The sequence below is a fragment of the Schistocerca serialis genome, chromosome 2 (genome assembly GCF_023864345.2).
Source record: "Schistocerca serialis cubense isolate TAMUIC-IGC-003099 chromosome 2, iqSchSeri2.2, whole genome shotgun sequence".
NCBI classification, from domain to species: Eukaryota; Metazoa; Arthropoda; class Insecta; order Orthoptera; family Acrididae; genus Schistocerca; species Schistocerca serialis.
Genome location: NC_064639.1, coordinates 212,044,985 through 212,058,339, shown reverse-complemented (window position 1 = coordinate 212,058,339; position 13,355 = coordinate 212,044,985). Strand labels below are relative to the sequence as shown.

Genomic DNA, 13,355 nt, shown 5'->3' with positions numbered 1-13,355 from the left:
CAGAGGCGGGCTGCTAGATTTGTTACTGGTAGGTCTGATCATCAGGCTAGTGTTACGTAAATGCTTCAGGAACTCGGGTGGGAGTGTCTGGAGAAAAGGAGGCGTTCTTCTCGTGAATCGTTACTGAGGAAATTTAGAGAACCAGCATTTGAGGCTGACTGCATTACAATTTTACTGCTGCCAACTTATATTTCGCGAAAAGACCACAAAGATAAGATAAGAGAGATTAGGGCTCGTACAGAGGCATATAGGCAGTAATTTTTCCCTCGTTCTGTTTGGGGGTGGAACAGGGAGAGAAGATGCTAGTTGTGGTACGAGGTACCCTCCGCCACGCACCGTATGGTGGATTGCGGAGTTTGTATGTAGATGTAGATGTAGGATTACTTCCACTACTGGCCATCAAAATTGGGACTGCTGTGTCTTTCAGCAACTATGGGACACAGCCAACTTGGAAGAGCGCCGAGCTGCCTACGTCTCGGGCGCCACACAGTTTCAGTTAAGACTCCAAAGAGGCTGCACACGACAAGGACAACGCCACACATAAGCGTTACGTTATGACGGGTAGTCAAATGAAAAACGAATACCTATTGCAATGGGACCATCAAATGACGAAGCAACAACCACATCCACTCTTGCACTTTCTCATCCGACTGAAATCGACGTCCACACTTGTTTTACTTCAGGCTGCCGAAGATGTGAAGATAACACGGTGATAGATCTAGGCTGTAAGAAGGAAGTTGCAGCTTTTCTTAATCAAATCGCTTACGCATAGCCCACGTCCAGTTAATAGTGTGGGGGCAGACATTATCATGCAACAAGATGTTTCTTCCTCACAGCATTCGAACGGCTCGACTTCGAATGGCAAAGCCAACAGTGGAAACACCCCACATCTCCCCCTGGCGATGAAATCCAACGTTGTTCATACAAATTCTTGTAAGGTCATGCCGACCTCCTTCTTCGACTGCAGGGGCCCTATGCTCATCGAGTTCCTCGAGTGTGGAGCCACAATCGATGTGTAGTGCTATGAAGGTACTTTGTGAAAACTCCGATGCAATCAAAGTGCCCAGGAATGCTATCAGACGGAATCGTCCTCTCGCATCATGACACCAATCCCCACACTGCGAATTAGACAAAGGCTATGATTCAGCAATTTGGTTGGGAAACACTGCGACATCCTCCATACAGCCTGGATCATTAACCATGCGGGCTTCACATCTTTGGCGACCTGAAGAAAGACATGCGTGGACATCAGTTTCAATCAAATGAGGAAGCGTAAGAGCGGATGTAGTTGTGGCTCAATCAGTAGCCGACCGTACTTCATGAACCAGAAACTGATCAACTCATTTCCCTGTGGAATAAATGTTAAATACGAGTGCTTATTACTTGTTGCGGTGGGTATTTGGCTTTCATTTGACTACCATTTATACACCAGGATCGGCCACGACGTACAAAACTTCACACGTGCTCCACGTGCAGCACGCGTGTGACCCTAGGTTCGACCTGTCTCGGCACAACTTGGTACTTCTCGGCTGCGCTCGGACCTTCTACACTACTGGCCATTAAAATTGCTACACCAAGAAGAAATACGGATGATACGACAAATATATTATACTAGAACTGACGTGTGATTACATTTTCAACGAATTTGGGTGAATAGATCCTGATAAATCAGTACCCAGAACAACCACCTCTGGCCGTAATAACGGCCTTGATACGCCTGGGCATTGAGTCAAACAGAGCTTGGATGGCGTGTACAGGTACAGCTGCCCATGCAGCCGCAACACGATACCACAGCTCTTCAAGAGTAGTGACGAGCCAGTTGCTCGGCCACCATTGACTAGACGTTTTCAATTGGTGAGAGATCTGGAGAATGTGCTGGCCAGGGCAGCAGTCGAACATTTTCTGTATCCAGAAAGGCCCGTACAGGAACTGCAACATGCGGTCGTGCATTATCCTGCTGAAATGTAAGGTTTCGCAGGGATCGAATGAAGGGTAGAGCCACGGGTCGTAACACATCTGAAATGTAACGTCCACTGTTCAAAGTGCCGTCAATGCGAACAAGAGATGACCGAGACATGTAACCAATGGCACCCCATACCATCACGCCAGGTGAAACGCCAGTATGGCGATGACAAATACACGCTTCCAATGTGCGTTCACCTCGATGTCGCCAGACACGGATGCGACCATCATGATGCTGTAAATAGAACCTGGATCCATCCGAAAAAATGTCGTTTTTCCATTCGTGCACCCAAGTTCGTCGTTGAGTACAACATCGCAGGCGCTCCTCTCTGTGATGCAGCGTCATGGTCTCCGAGCTGATAGTCCATGCTGCTGCAAACGTCGTAGAACTATTCGTGCAGATGGTTGTTGTTTTGCAAACGTCCTCATCTGCTGACTCAGGGATCGAGAAGTAGCTGCACGATCCGTTACAGCCATGCGGAAAAGATGCCTGTCATCTCGACTGCTAGTGATACGAGGCCGTTGGGATCCAGCACGGCGTTCCGTATTACCCTCTTGAACCCACCGATTCCATATTCTGCTAACAGTCATTGGATCTCGACCAACGCGAGCAGCAATGTCGCGATACGATAAACCGCAATCGCGATAGGCTACAATCCGACCTTTATCAAAGTCGGAAACTTGATGGTACGTATTTCTCCTCCTTACACGAGGTATCACAACAACGTTTCACCAGACAACGCCGGTCTACTGCTGTTTGTGTATGATAAATCGGTTGGAAACCTTCCTCATGTCAGCACTTTGTAGGTGTCGTCACCGGCGCCAACGTTGTGTGAATGAGAATGAGATTTTCACTCTGCAGCGGAGTGTGCGCTGATATGAAACTTCCTGGCAGAATAAAACTGTGTGCCCGACTGAGACCCGGCGTGAGTCGTGCTTCGGTAGCTCAGATGGTAGAGCACTTGCCCGCGAAAGGTAAAGGTCCCGAGTTCGAGTCTCGGTCGGGCACACAGTTTTAATCTGCCAGGAAGTTTGTTGTGTGAATGCTCTGAAAAGCTAATCATCTGCATATCACAGCATCTTCTTCCTGTCGGTTAAATTTCGCGTCTGTAGCACGCCAGCCGGCCAGTGTGGCCAAGCGGTTCTAGGCGCTTCAGTCCGGAACCGCGCGACCGCTACGGTCGCAGGTTCGAATCCTGCCTCAGGCATGGATGTGTGTGTTGTCCTTAGGTTAGTTAGGTTTAAGTAGTTCTAAATTCAAGGGGACTGATGACCTCAGATGTTAAGTCCCATAGTGCTCAGAGCCATTTGAACCATTTTGTAGCACGTCATTTTCGTGGTGTAGCAATTTTAATGGTCAGTGGTGTAGGTATAGCGCAACATTTCATTTAGCAGTGCGTTGGGACACTTTCTTCCAGCATTTGGTGTGGCTTATTTGATATGCATGCCGTTCTTCAGTTCGACAGAATCGTGATGTAAGAGTTACTTTCCTTCGCTACTTGTTCGTCGTATAAAGCAAGTTAACAGGTCCAGGTGCAAAAAGAGGCACTCTGGTGATCCACTGTTGCAACTGTTTAGAAATGAATGGGAAACAGAGGAGAAGAATATTTATTATGTAGTCGCATAATCGCGAAGAATATTTATTACGTAGTCGCGTAATCGGCGGGTACCGCAAAATTGCTATGAAAAGGGCGATACAACTGAAAGATTTTGTTGACAATGAGAGAGCTAAATATGATGAAGTTCGAAAGATAATCCGTACTGGATTCATTGCTCTGCACATCGAGAAGCACTTTGGATTAAACGTGCAGGTGTGGAACACGTGATGGAAATGATAGTGTGAATGATAAATTTTCTGCACGCATTATTACATTATCAGATGCAACAGTTTTTTATGGACTGGAACGAAGAGTATGGACGCATACATTACGGCAAAGTACATTGGTTAAGTCAAAGGATATTTCTGAAATGAGTTCTCGATCTAAGATCTGCTATTGTTGAATTCCTGGAGGAAAAAGGAAAGGTAGAACGAAAATTAGAAGATCTAGAATGGATTGAAGACCTTTAATTTTAAATATAATTGACTGCAGATTGCTCTCAGTAAGACCTTGCAAGGTGAGAAGCAATTTATTTCTGCTGTCATGGTGAAAGTAGATGCATTTAAAAAGAAAACTGCTTTATGAAAGGAACAACTTCTGACTAGGATCGTCCATTTCCCTAAGCTCAATGACGTTAAAGAAAGCGCGAATTTTGAACAATCCATGGTGATGTTGAGAGAATTACAGTTACAGCTTTCTAAACGTTTGAGGACACTGCCAGTCTTACATTTGTTTTTGAGCTGTTTTCGATGCCGTTTGCCGTTTCGGTTGAAAGCACCCCTGTGTATCTGCAGACAGAACTGATCGATATCCAACGTAATACTCGTTTAAAAGGCAAATTCCTTTGCGTTAAAACTGTGAAAGAGATTCCACAGTTTTTCCTCAGGTAGAGTTTCCACGTCTCCATAATGAGGTTGTAAACGTGATACCAATGTGTCGATCAACATACGTGAGTCAAAGGCTTTTTTAGATTATCAAACTGAATAACTTATATTACGTAGCAAAATGAGTGACGAAAATGTGCGGAACTGTCTGCGTCTGTCCGTATGCCGACAGTTTGCGAGAGGTATAAATTTATTACGTCTTCACAGCGCCAAAAATAAGTGTTAATGCTAAACCCGTTAGCCACCATGTCTTGTGTAAGGTTTCGGCAGCCGAGATGCGATGTACATAAACTGTCAATGCGGTATACTCACACTTAACATTCTTTCTAACTAAAACGCTAAACGCTAGCAGCTGGAAGTTATTTGCAACTTCCTTGCACACCATCACTTACTACATCCCTTTCTTTTACCTGCACAAAGCATGGTGGAGGGTTGTTATATTTATTTCACTCCGTTCGCGGTGTTGCCTTTCTATATTATACCATCTCTTTCGATGTTTGTCTTCGTTCACTGGATATAGGACTGTATCAGTGTTTAAAGACCATCAGTGCAGATATTCATGCAAACAAGACACCTCATAACAGCATCTCCTTCGGTGGCAGGAGGGTCTCTTCCGGCGACATTTGCATGTTTGAGTGCATTTGGCAAAAACAGCAAGAACATCAGCAAACGTAGTGAACATCGAAATTTAATGTTATGCATATACTGAAGCGCCAAAGAAACTGGTATAGGCATGCGTATTCAAATAGGGGTATCTGTTGAGAGGCCAGACAAACATGTGGTTCCTGAAGAGGGGCAGCAGCCTTTTCAGTAGTTGCAGGGGCAACAGTCTGGATGATTGACTGATCTGGCCTTGTAACATTAACCAAAACCTTGCTGTGCTGGTACTGCGAACGGCTGAAAGCAAGGGGAAACTACAGCCGTAATTTTTCCCGAGGACATGCAGCTTTACTGTATGATTAAATGATGACGGCGTCCTCTTGGGTAAAATATTCCGGAGGTAAAATAGTCCCCCATTCGGATCTCCGGGCGGGGACTACTCAAGAGGACGTCGTTATCAGGAGAAAGAAAACTGGCATTCTACGGATCGGAGCGTGGAATGTCAGATCCCTTAATCGGGCAGGTAGGTTAGAAAATTTAAAAAGAGAAATGGATAGGTTAAAGTTAGATATAGTGGGAATTAGTGAAGTTCGGTGGCAGGAGGAACAAGACTTCTGGTCAGGTGACTACAGGGTTATAAATACAAAATCAAATAGGGGTAATGCAGGAGTAGGTTTAATAATGAATAAAAAAATAGGAGTGCGGATTAGCTACTACAAACAGCATAGTGAACGCATTATTGTGGCCAAGATAGACACAAAGCCCATACCTACTACAGTAGTACAAGTTTATATGCCAACTAGCTCTGCAGATGATGAAGAAATTGATGAAATGTATGACGAGATAAAAGAAATTATTCAGGTAGTGAAGGGAGACGAAAATTTAATAGTCATGGGTGACTGGAATTCGTCAGTAGGAAAAGGGAGAGAAGGAAACATAGTAGGTGAATATGGACTGGGGGGAAGAAATGAAAGAGGAAGCCGCCTTGTAGAATTTTGCACAGAGCATAACTTAATCATAGCTAACACTTGGTTCAAGAATCATGAAAGAAGGTTGTATACCTGGAAGAATCCTGGAGATACTAAAAGGTATCAGATAGATTACATAATGGTAAGACAGAGATTTAGGAACCAGGTTTTAAATTGTAAGACATTTCCAGGGGCAGATGTGGATTCTGACCACAATCTATTGGTTATGAACTGCAGATTGAAACTGAAGAAACTGCAAAAAGGCGGGAATTTAAGGAGATGGGACCTGGATAAATTGAAAGAACCAGAGGTTGTAGAGTGTTTCAGGGAGAGCATAAGGGAACAATTGACAGGAATGGGGGAAAGAAATACAGTAGAAGAAGAATGGGTAGCTCTGAGGGATGAAGTAGTGAAGGCAGCAGAGGATCAAGTAGGTAAAAAGACGAGGGCTAATAGAAATCCTTGGGTAACAGAAGAAATATTGAATTTAATTGATGAAAGGAGAAAATATAAAAATGCAGTAAATGAAGCAGGCAAAAAGGAATACAAACGTCTCAAAAATGATATCGACAGGAAGTGCAAAATGGCTAAGCAGGGATGGCTAGAGGACAAATGTAAGTATGTAGAGGCTTGTCTCACTAGGGGTAAGATAGATATTGCCTACAGGAAAATTAAAGAGACCTTTGGAGAGAAGAGAACCACTTGTATGAATATCAAGAGCTCAGATGGCAACCCAGTTCTAAGCAAAGAAGGGAAGGCAGAAAGGTGGAAGGAGTATATAGAGGGTTTATACAAGGGCGATGTACTTGAGGACAATATTATGGAAATGGAAGAGGATGTAGATGAAGATGAAATGGGAGATAAGATACTGCGTGAAGAGTTTGACAGAGCACTGAAAGACCTGAGCCGAAACAAGGCCCCGGGAGTAGACAACATTCCATTAGAGCTACTGATGACCTTGGGAGAGCCAGTCATGACAAAACTCTACCATCTGGTGAGCAAGATGTATGAGACAGGCGAAATACCCACAGACTTCAAGAAGAATATAATAATTCCAATCCCAAAGAAAGCAGGTGTTGACAGATGTGAAAATTACCGAACTATCAGTTTAATAAGTCACAGCTGCAAAATACTAACGCGAATTCTTTACAGACGAATGGAAAAACTGGTAGAAGCGGACCTCGGGGAAGATCAGTTCGGATTCCGTAGAAATGTTGGAACACGTGAGGCAATACTAACCTTACGACTTATCTTAGAAGAAAGATTAAGAAAAGGCAAACCTACGTTTCTAGCATTTGTAGACTTAGAGAAAGCTTTTGACAACGTTAACTGGAATACTCTCTTTCAAATTCTGAAGGTGGCAGGGGTAAAATACAGGGACCGAAAGGCTATTTACAATTTGTACATAAACCAGATGGCAGTTATAAGAGTCGAGGGGCATGAAAGAGAAGCAGTGGTTGGGAAAGGAGTGAGACAGGGTTGTAGCCTCTCCCCGATGTTATTCAATCTGTATATTGAGCAAGCAGTAAAGGAAACAAAAGAAAAATTCGGAGTAGATTTTAAAATTCATGGAGAAGAAATAAAAACTTTGAGGTTCGCCGATGACATTGTAATTCTGTCAGACACAGCAAAGGACTTGGAAGAGCAGTTGAACGGAATGGACAGTGTCTTGAAAGGAGCATATAAGATGAACATCAACAAAAGCAAAACGAGGATAATGGAATGTAGTCAAATTAAATCGGGTGATGCTGAGGGGATTAGATTAGGAAATGAGACACTTAAAATAGTAAAGGAGTTTTGCTATTTAGGGAGTAAAATAACTGATGATGGTCAAAGTAGAGAGGATATAAAATGTAGATTGGCAATGGCAAGGAAATCGTTTCTGAAGAAGAGAAATTTGTTAACATCGAGTATAGATTTAAGTGTCAGGAAGTCATTTTTGAAAGTATTTGTATGGAGTGTAGCCATGTATGGAAGTGAAACATGGACGATAAACAGTTTGGACAAGAAGAGAATAGAAGCTTTTGAAATGTGGTGCTACAGAAGAATGCTGAAGATAAGGTGGGTAGATCACGTAACTAATGAGGAGGTATTGAATAGGATTGGGGAGAAGAGAAGTTTGTGGCACAAATTGAGTAGAAGAAGGGATCGGTTGGTAGGACATGTTTTGAGGCATCAAGGGATCACAAATTTAGCATTGGAGGGCAGCGTGGAGGGTAAAAATCGTAGAGGAAGACCAAGAGATCGATACACTAAGCAGATTCAGAAGGATGTAGGTTGCAGTAGGTACTGGGAGATGAAGAAGCTTGCACAGGATAGAGTAGCATGGAGAGCTGCATCAAACCAGTCTCAGGACTGAAGACCACAACAACAACAACATTCAAATAGAAAGAGATGTAAACAGGCGGAATACGGCGCTGCGGTCGGCAACGCCTATAAAAGACAACAAATGTCTGGCTCAGTTGTTAGATCGGTTACTGCTGCTACAATAGCAGGTTATCAAAATTGAAGTGAGATATAACTTGGTGTTATAGTCGGCCTACGAGCGATGGGACACAGTGCATCCGGGGCAGCGATGAAGCGGGGATTTTCCCGTACGACCATTTCATCAGTGTACAGGAATCCGGTAAAACACCACATCCCCGTTATCGCTGCGACTGGATCCTGCAAGATCGGGACCAATGACAACTGAAGAGAATCGTTCAACGTGACAGAAGTACGATCCTTCCGCAAAATGCTGCAGATTTCAATCCTGGCACATCAATGAGTGTCAGCTTGCGAACCATTCAACGAAACATCATGGTATAAACTTTCGGAGCAGAATGCCCACTCGTGTACCGTTGATGACTGCGCGACACAAAGCTTTATGCCTCTCCTGGGCCCGTCAACACTGACATTGAACTACTGATGACTGGAAATATGTTGCCTGGTCGGACAAGTCTCGTTTCAAATTGTATCGAGCGGATGTACGGGTATGGAGACAATCTCATGAATCCATGGACCCTGCATGCCAGCAGCGGACTGTTCAAGCTGATGGACGCTCCCTGCAGCGGAGTGTGCGCTGCTATGAAAATTCCTGGCAGATTAAAACTGTGTTCCGGACCGAGACTCGAACGCAGGACCTTGGCCTTTCGCGGACAAGTGCTCTCTATAAACTGAGCTACCTAAGCAGGACTCACGCCCCGTCCTCACAGCTTTTACATCTGCCAGTACCTCGTCTCCTACCTTCCAAACTTTACAGACGCTCTCCTGCGCAATTTTGGTGTGCTTCCATCCAGTGTTGCGGCGGATACACCGGTTCTTACTATACAAGAATTTTACATTTCCAATTGCTTACTTCGCGATTACATTGACCTACGATGATGCTACGTAAATCACTTGTATATATCAGCTATCCAAATGTATTCTTCAAATTTTGTTTCTCTACATTAATTATTTTTTGTTATTGTGATCTTTCCCATTAATGTCTATCAGAAGAAGTTGGGCTTTTATTGTACATTTGCTTTCTTGTATTCAATAATTCCTAAATCGTTATGGGGCGTTGTGCTGGAGGTTGATGTTTCATTAAAAGTATAATTCTATAGTAGCTTTTATTATATGATATCAGAACTTTTATAAAGTTTATGTGAATTCTTTCCTGTTACTTTAGATTAATTATATTATATATTTAACAATTAAAAATTTGTTCCATCTCCATTATTCCAATCAATAGGTTGTCTTTTGTGTGAAGTATGCCCCTACTATTCATGTTGCGGCTTCTTTGTTTCAGTGAATAATGTCTCATATATTTTTCTAAGTGATACAGGGCGATTCAAAAAGAATACCACAACTTTAAAAATGTGTATTTAATGAAAGAAACATAATATAACCTTCTGTTGTACATCATTACAAAGATAATTTAAAAAGGTTTTTTTTCACTCAAAAACAAGTTGAGAGATGTTCAATATGGCCCCCTCCAGACACTCGAGCAATATCAACCCGATACTCCAACTCGTTCCACACTCTCTGTGGCATATCAGGCGTAACAGTTTGGATACCTGCTGTTATTTCTCGTTTGAAATCATCAATGGTGGCTGGGAGAGGTGGCCAAAACACCATATCCTTAACATACCCCCATAAGAAAAAAGAAAATAAGAAAAGATTCATCTGTTTCCATTTGAGCAAGGATAAAATCACAGAAATCGATTCTTTTAATCTTATCAGCTGCAGACAGTGCTTGAACCAATTTCAGACGATAAGGTTTCATAACTAACCTTTTTCGTAGGACTCTCCATACAGTTGATTGTGGAATTTGCAGCTCTCTGCTAGCTCTGCGAGTCGATTTTCCTGGGCTGCGAACAAATGCTTGCTGGATGCGTGCTACATTTTCATCACTCGTTCTCGGCCGTCCAGAACTTTTCCCTTTGCACAAACACCCACTCTCTGTAAACTGTTTATACCAACGTTTAATACACCACCTATCAGGAGGTTTAACACCATACTTCGTTCGAAATGCACGCTGAACAACTGTCGTCGATTCACTTCTACCGTACTCAATAACACAAAAAGCTTTCTGTTGAGCGGTCGCCATCTTAGCATCAACTGACGCTGACGCCTAGTCAACAGCGCCTCAAGCGAACAAATGTGCAACTAAATGAAACTTTATAGCTCCCTTAATTCGCCGACGGATAGTGGTTGGCTCTGCCTTTTGTAGTTGCAGAGTTTTAAATTTCTAAAGTTGTGGTATTCTTTTTGAATCACCCTGTACTATACTGTCAAATTATATTATGTGCATCATCTTCAAGAACTGTCACCATTTGCATGTACACAAGCTAGTATGTGACCAGGTATTTGCTGTAGGCAACGTTTAAATTTGGCGCTTACTTATTCTTCATGGACATTGTTTGACTACCAAAACTTCAATATTGGATGTTACGTAATACTTGTTGGATAAGTCAACTGTAGCCTGTGTTCTACGTTCCTTGTGATGTTTTTTGGGTCAAGTGGCCTAAAAGTACAAGTTTTGTTTGGCAGTTATCTAGTTAAATTAGGTTAAATTTTCTACAAATTGCCTGATCATCATTACTGTTATACACACTTATTAGTAGTTCATAGAGCCAAATTTTGTCACTCGCTTTGTTGTGCCGTGGTTGATTAAATTTTCGTGGTATGAATATTATTGCTACATCTGGTTTCAAAAATAAACAATTTAACCAATATGAAAATCGTATATGATGTGGTTCTTCAAATATAGTCAACTTATGATAATGGTTGATTAATGTGACTAGAATGAAAATGACAATTTCCACCTTTTCGAAGCCCTTTATTTTTTAATCTGATTTATGTTATTAACACCATTTACATTTCATTAATATTGGTGTTGTTGTTCCACACCTCATGGGTTATTACGTAATGATTGTGTTCAGCATTTGGATATTGCAGATGGTTGTAACTTCTTACTGTGGGATAGAAATTTTACTTTATTTCTAATCACAACTTCGTTTATCAATTTCTGTTTGCATGAGAAACTACCAGAGAAATTTGCCAAAGAAAATCTAGTCTCCTGAAATCACCAGTTAATTCAGATCTACATACTTCATATCATATGATGAAAAGGATTAGTGAAGTCTTTGACCAACTCTTCAGTGTTTGTACCATGTAGCACAAGTCTCTAGCCTTCTCATTAGTGCATATTCTGTTCTGTTAACTGATGTCACTATCGAGTGCACCTGTAAATGCATTGTGAAGATCTTGCTGTACTGGAATTTATTACATATTATAACGCTTGAGATGCATAAATTGTCAAATAGTGATATGAGAGATGTGTACTTCTACTGTTTTTAACCTCGTGAGTAACCACGCTCGTTTTCCATCTTTTTGTAATTCCTTAACACATTCCTGTGTACTATATTTATCTGCGTTTGTACCTTTGGACAGAAATCCGTTGATGACGGTCCAAGACCAAAACTCGTTGATGCCCAAGGTGATGCGTATGCACGAATGCAAGAAGTCCGAGCTCCAGACGATCACGTGACACAACCGATTGTTGCATGGGTCTGGCGCATTGTATTACATCTGCAGCAGCAATCTGTGCAGCAGTTGGCACCACAGAGACATAACGAAATTTTACAAATCGGTTACTCCAAGGACAGCTCCGAGCCAGACGCCCTGTAGCGTGCATTCTGCTGACTCCAAGCCACAGCTATTTGCGACTTTCGTAGCTTCAAGTGAGTGCAGGATGAAGGTCTGTTGTGTTTTATGATGGAAGATGACTGTCTCGGTGTCAGTTATGGCTGTGTATTGGTTAGAAGGAGATCAGTTGTGGCCCTGCAATCCACCTGTCTGTCTGCTAGACACAATGGACCTAGACCTGGAGCTTTGATTTGGGTTGCAATTTCGTATGACAGCAGGAACATTCTCGGGGTTATCCCACGCGTCTTTAGTGCAAATTTGTGCGTCAGTCTGATGATTCGAGTGTTGTGATGCCATTCGTGAACAGACCTTGAGTGTTTTTAAAACAGGATAACGCTCGCCCACATAACGCTGTCGTAACCCAACATGCTGTATAGGCTGTCGACACGTTGCGTTGGCCTGCTCGTACACCAGAACTCTGTCCAATCGAGCACATATGGAAAATCATCGGATGACAACTCCAGTGTCATCCACAGCCACTATTAACCGTCCCTGAACAGACCGACCAAGTGCAGCAGGCATAAAACTCCACCTCACAACCTGACATCTAGCACTTCTACAACACGATTAATGCATGTTTGCATGCTTGCATTCAACGTTCTCGTGGTTACAATATTAATACACTACTGACCATTAAAATTGCTACACCACGAAGATGACGTGCTACAGACGAAAAATTTAACTGACAGGAAGAAGATGCTGTGATGTGCAAATGGTTAGCTTTTCAGAGCATTCAAACGAGGTTGGGTCCGGTGGCGACACTTACAACGTGCTGACATGAGGAAGGTTTCCGACCGATTTGTCATACACAAACAGCAGTTGACCGGCGTTGCCTGGTAAAACGTTGTTGTGATGCCTCGTGCAAGGAGGAGAAATGCGTACCATCACGTTTCCGACTTTGATAGAGGTCGGATTGTAGCCTATCGCGATTGCGGTTTATCGTATCGCGACATTGCTGCCCGCGTTTGTCGAGATCCAATGACTGTTAGCAGAATATGGAATCGGTGGGTTTAGAAGGGTAATACAGAACGCCGTGCTGGATCCCAACGGCGTCGTATCACTAGCAGTCGAGATGACAGGCATCTTTTCCGCATGTCTGTAACGGATCGTGCAGTCACGTCTCGATCCCTGAGTCAACAGATTGGGACGTTTGCAAGACAACAACATCCGCA

General features: G+C 42.8%; 1 protein-coding gene across 1 annotated transcript in view; it reads right to left on the bottom strand.

Moving 5' to 3' along the window:
• Positions 1 to 13,355, bottom strand: part of LOC126455485 (uncharacterized) — a 349,352-nt gene that overhangs the window by 45,720 nt on the left and 290,277 nt on the right. The window lies entirely within an intron of this gene.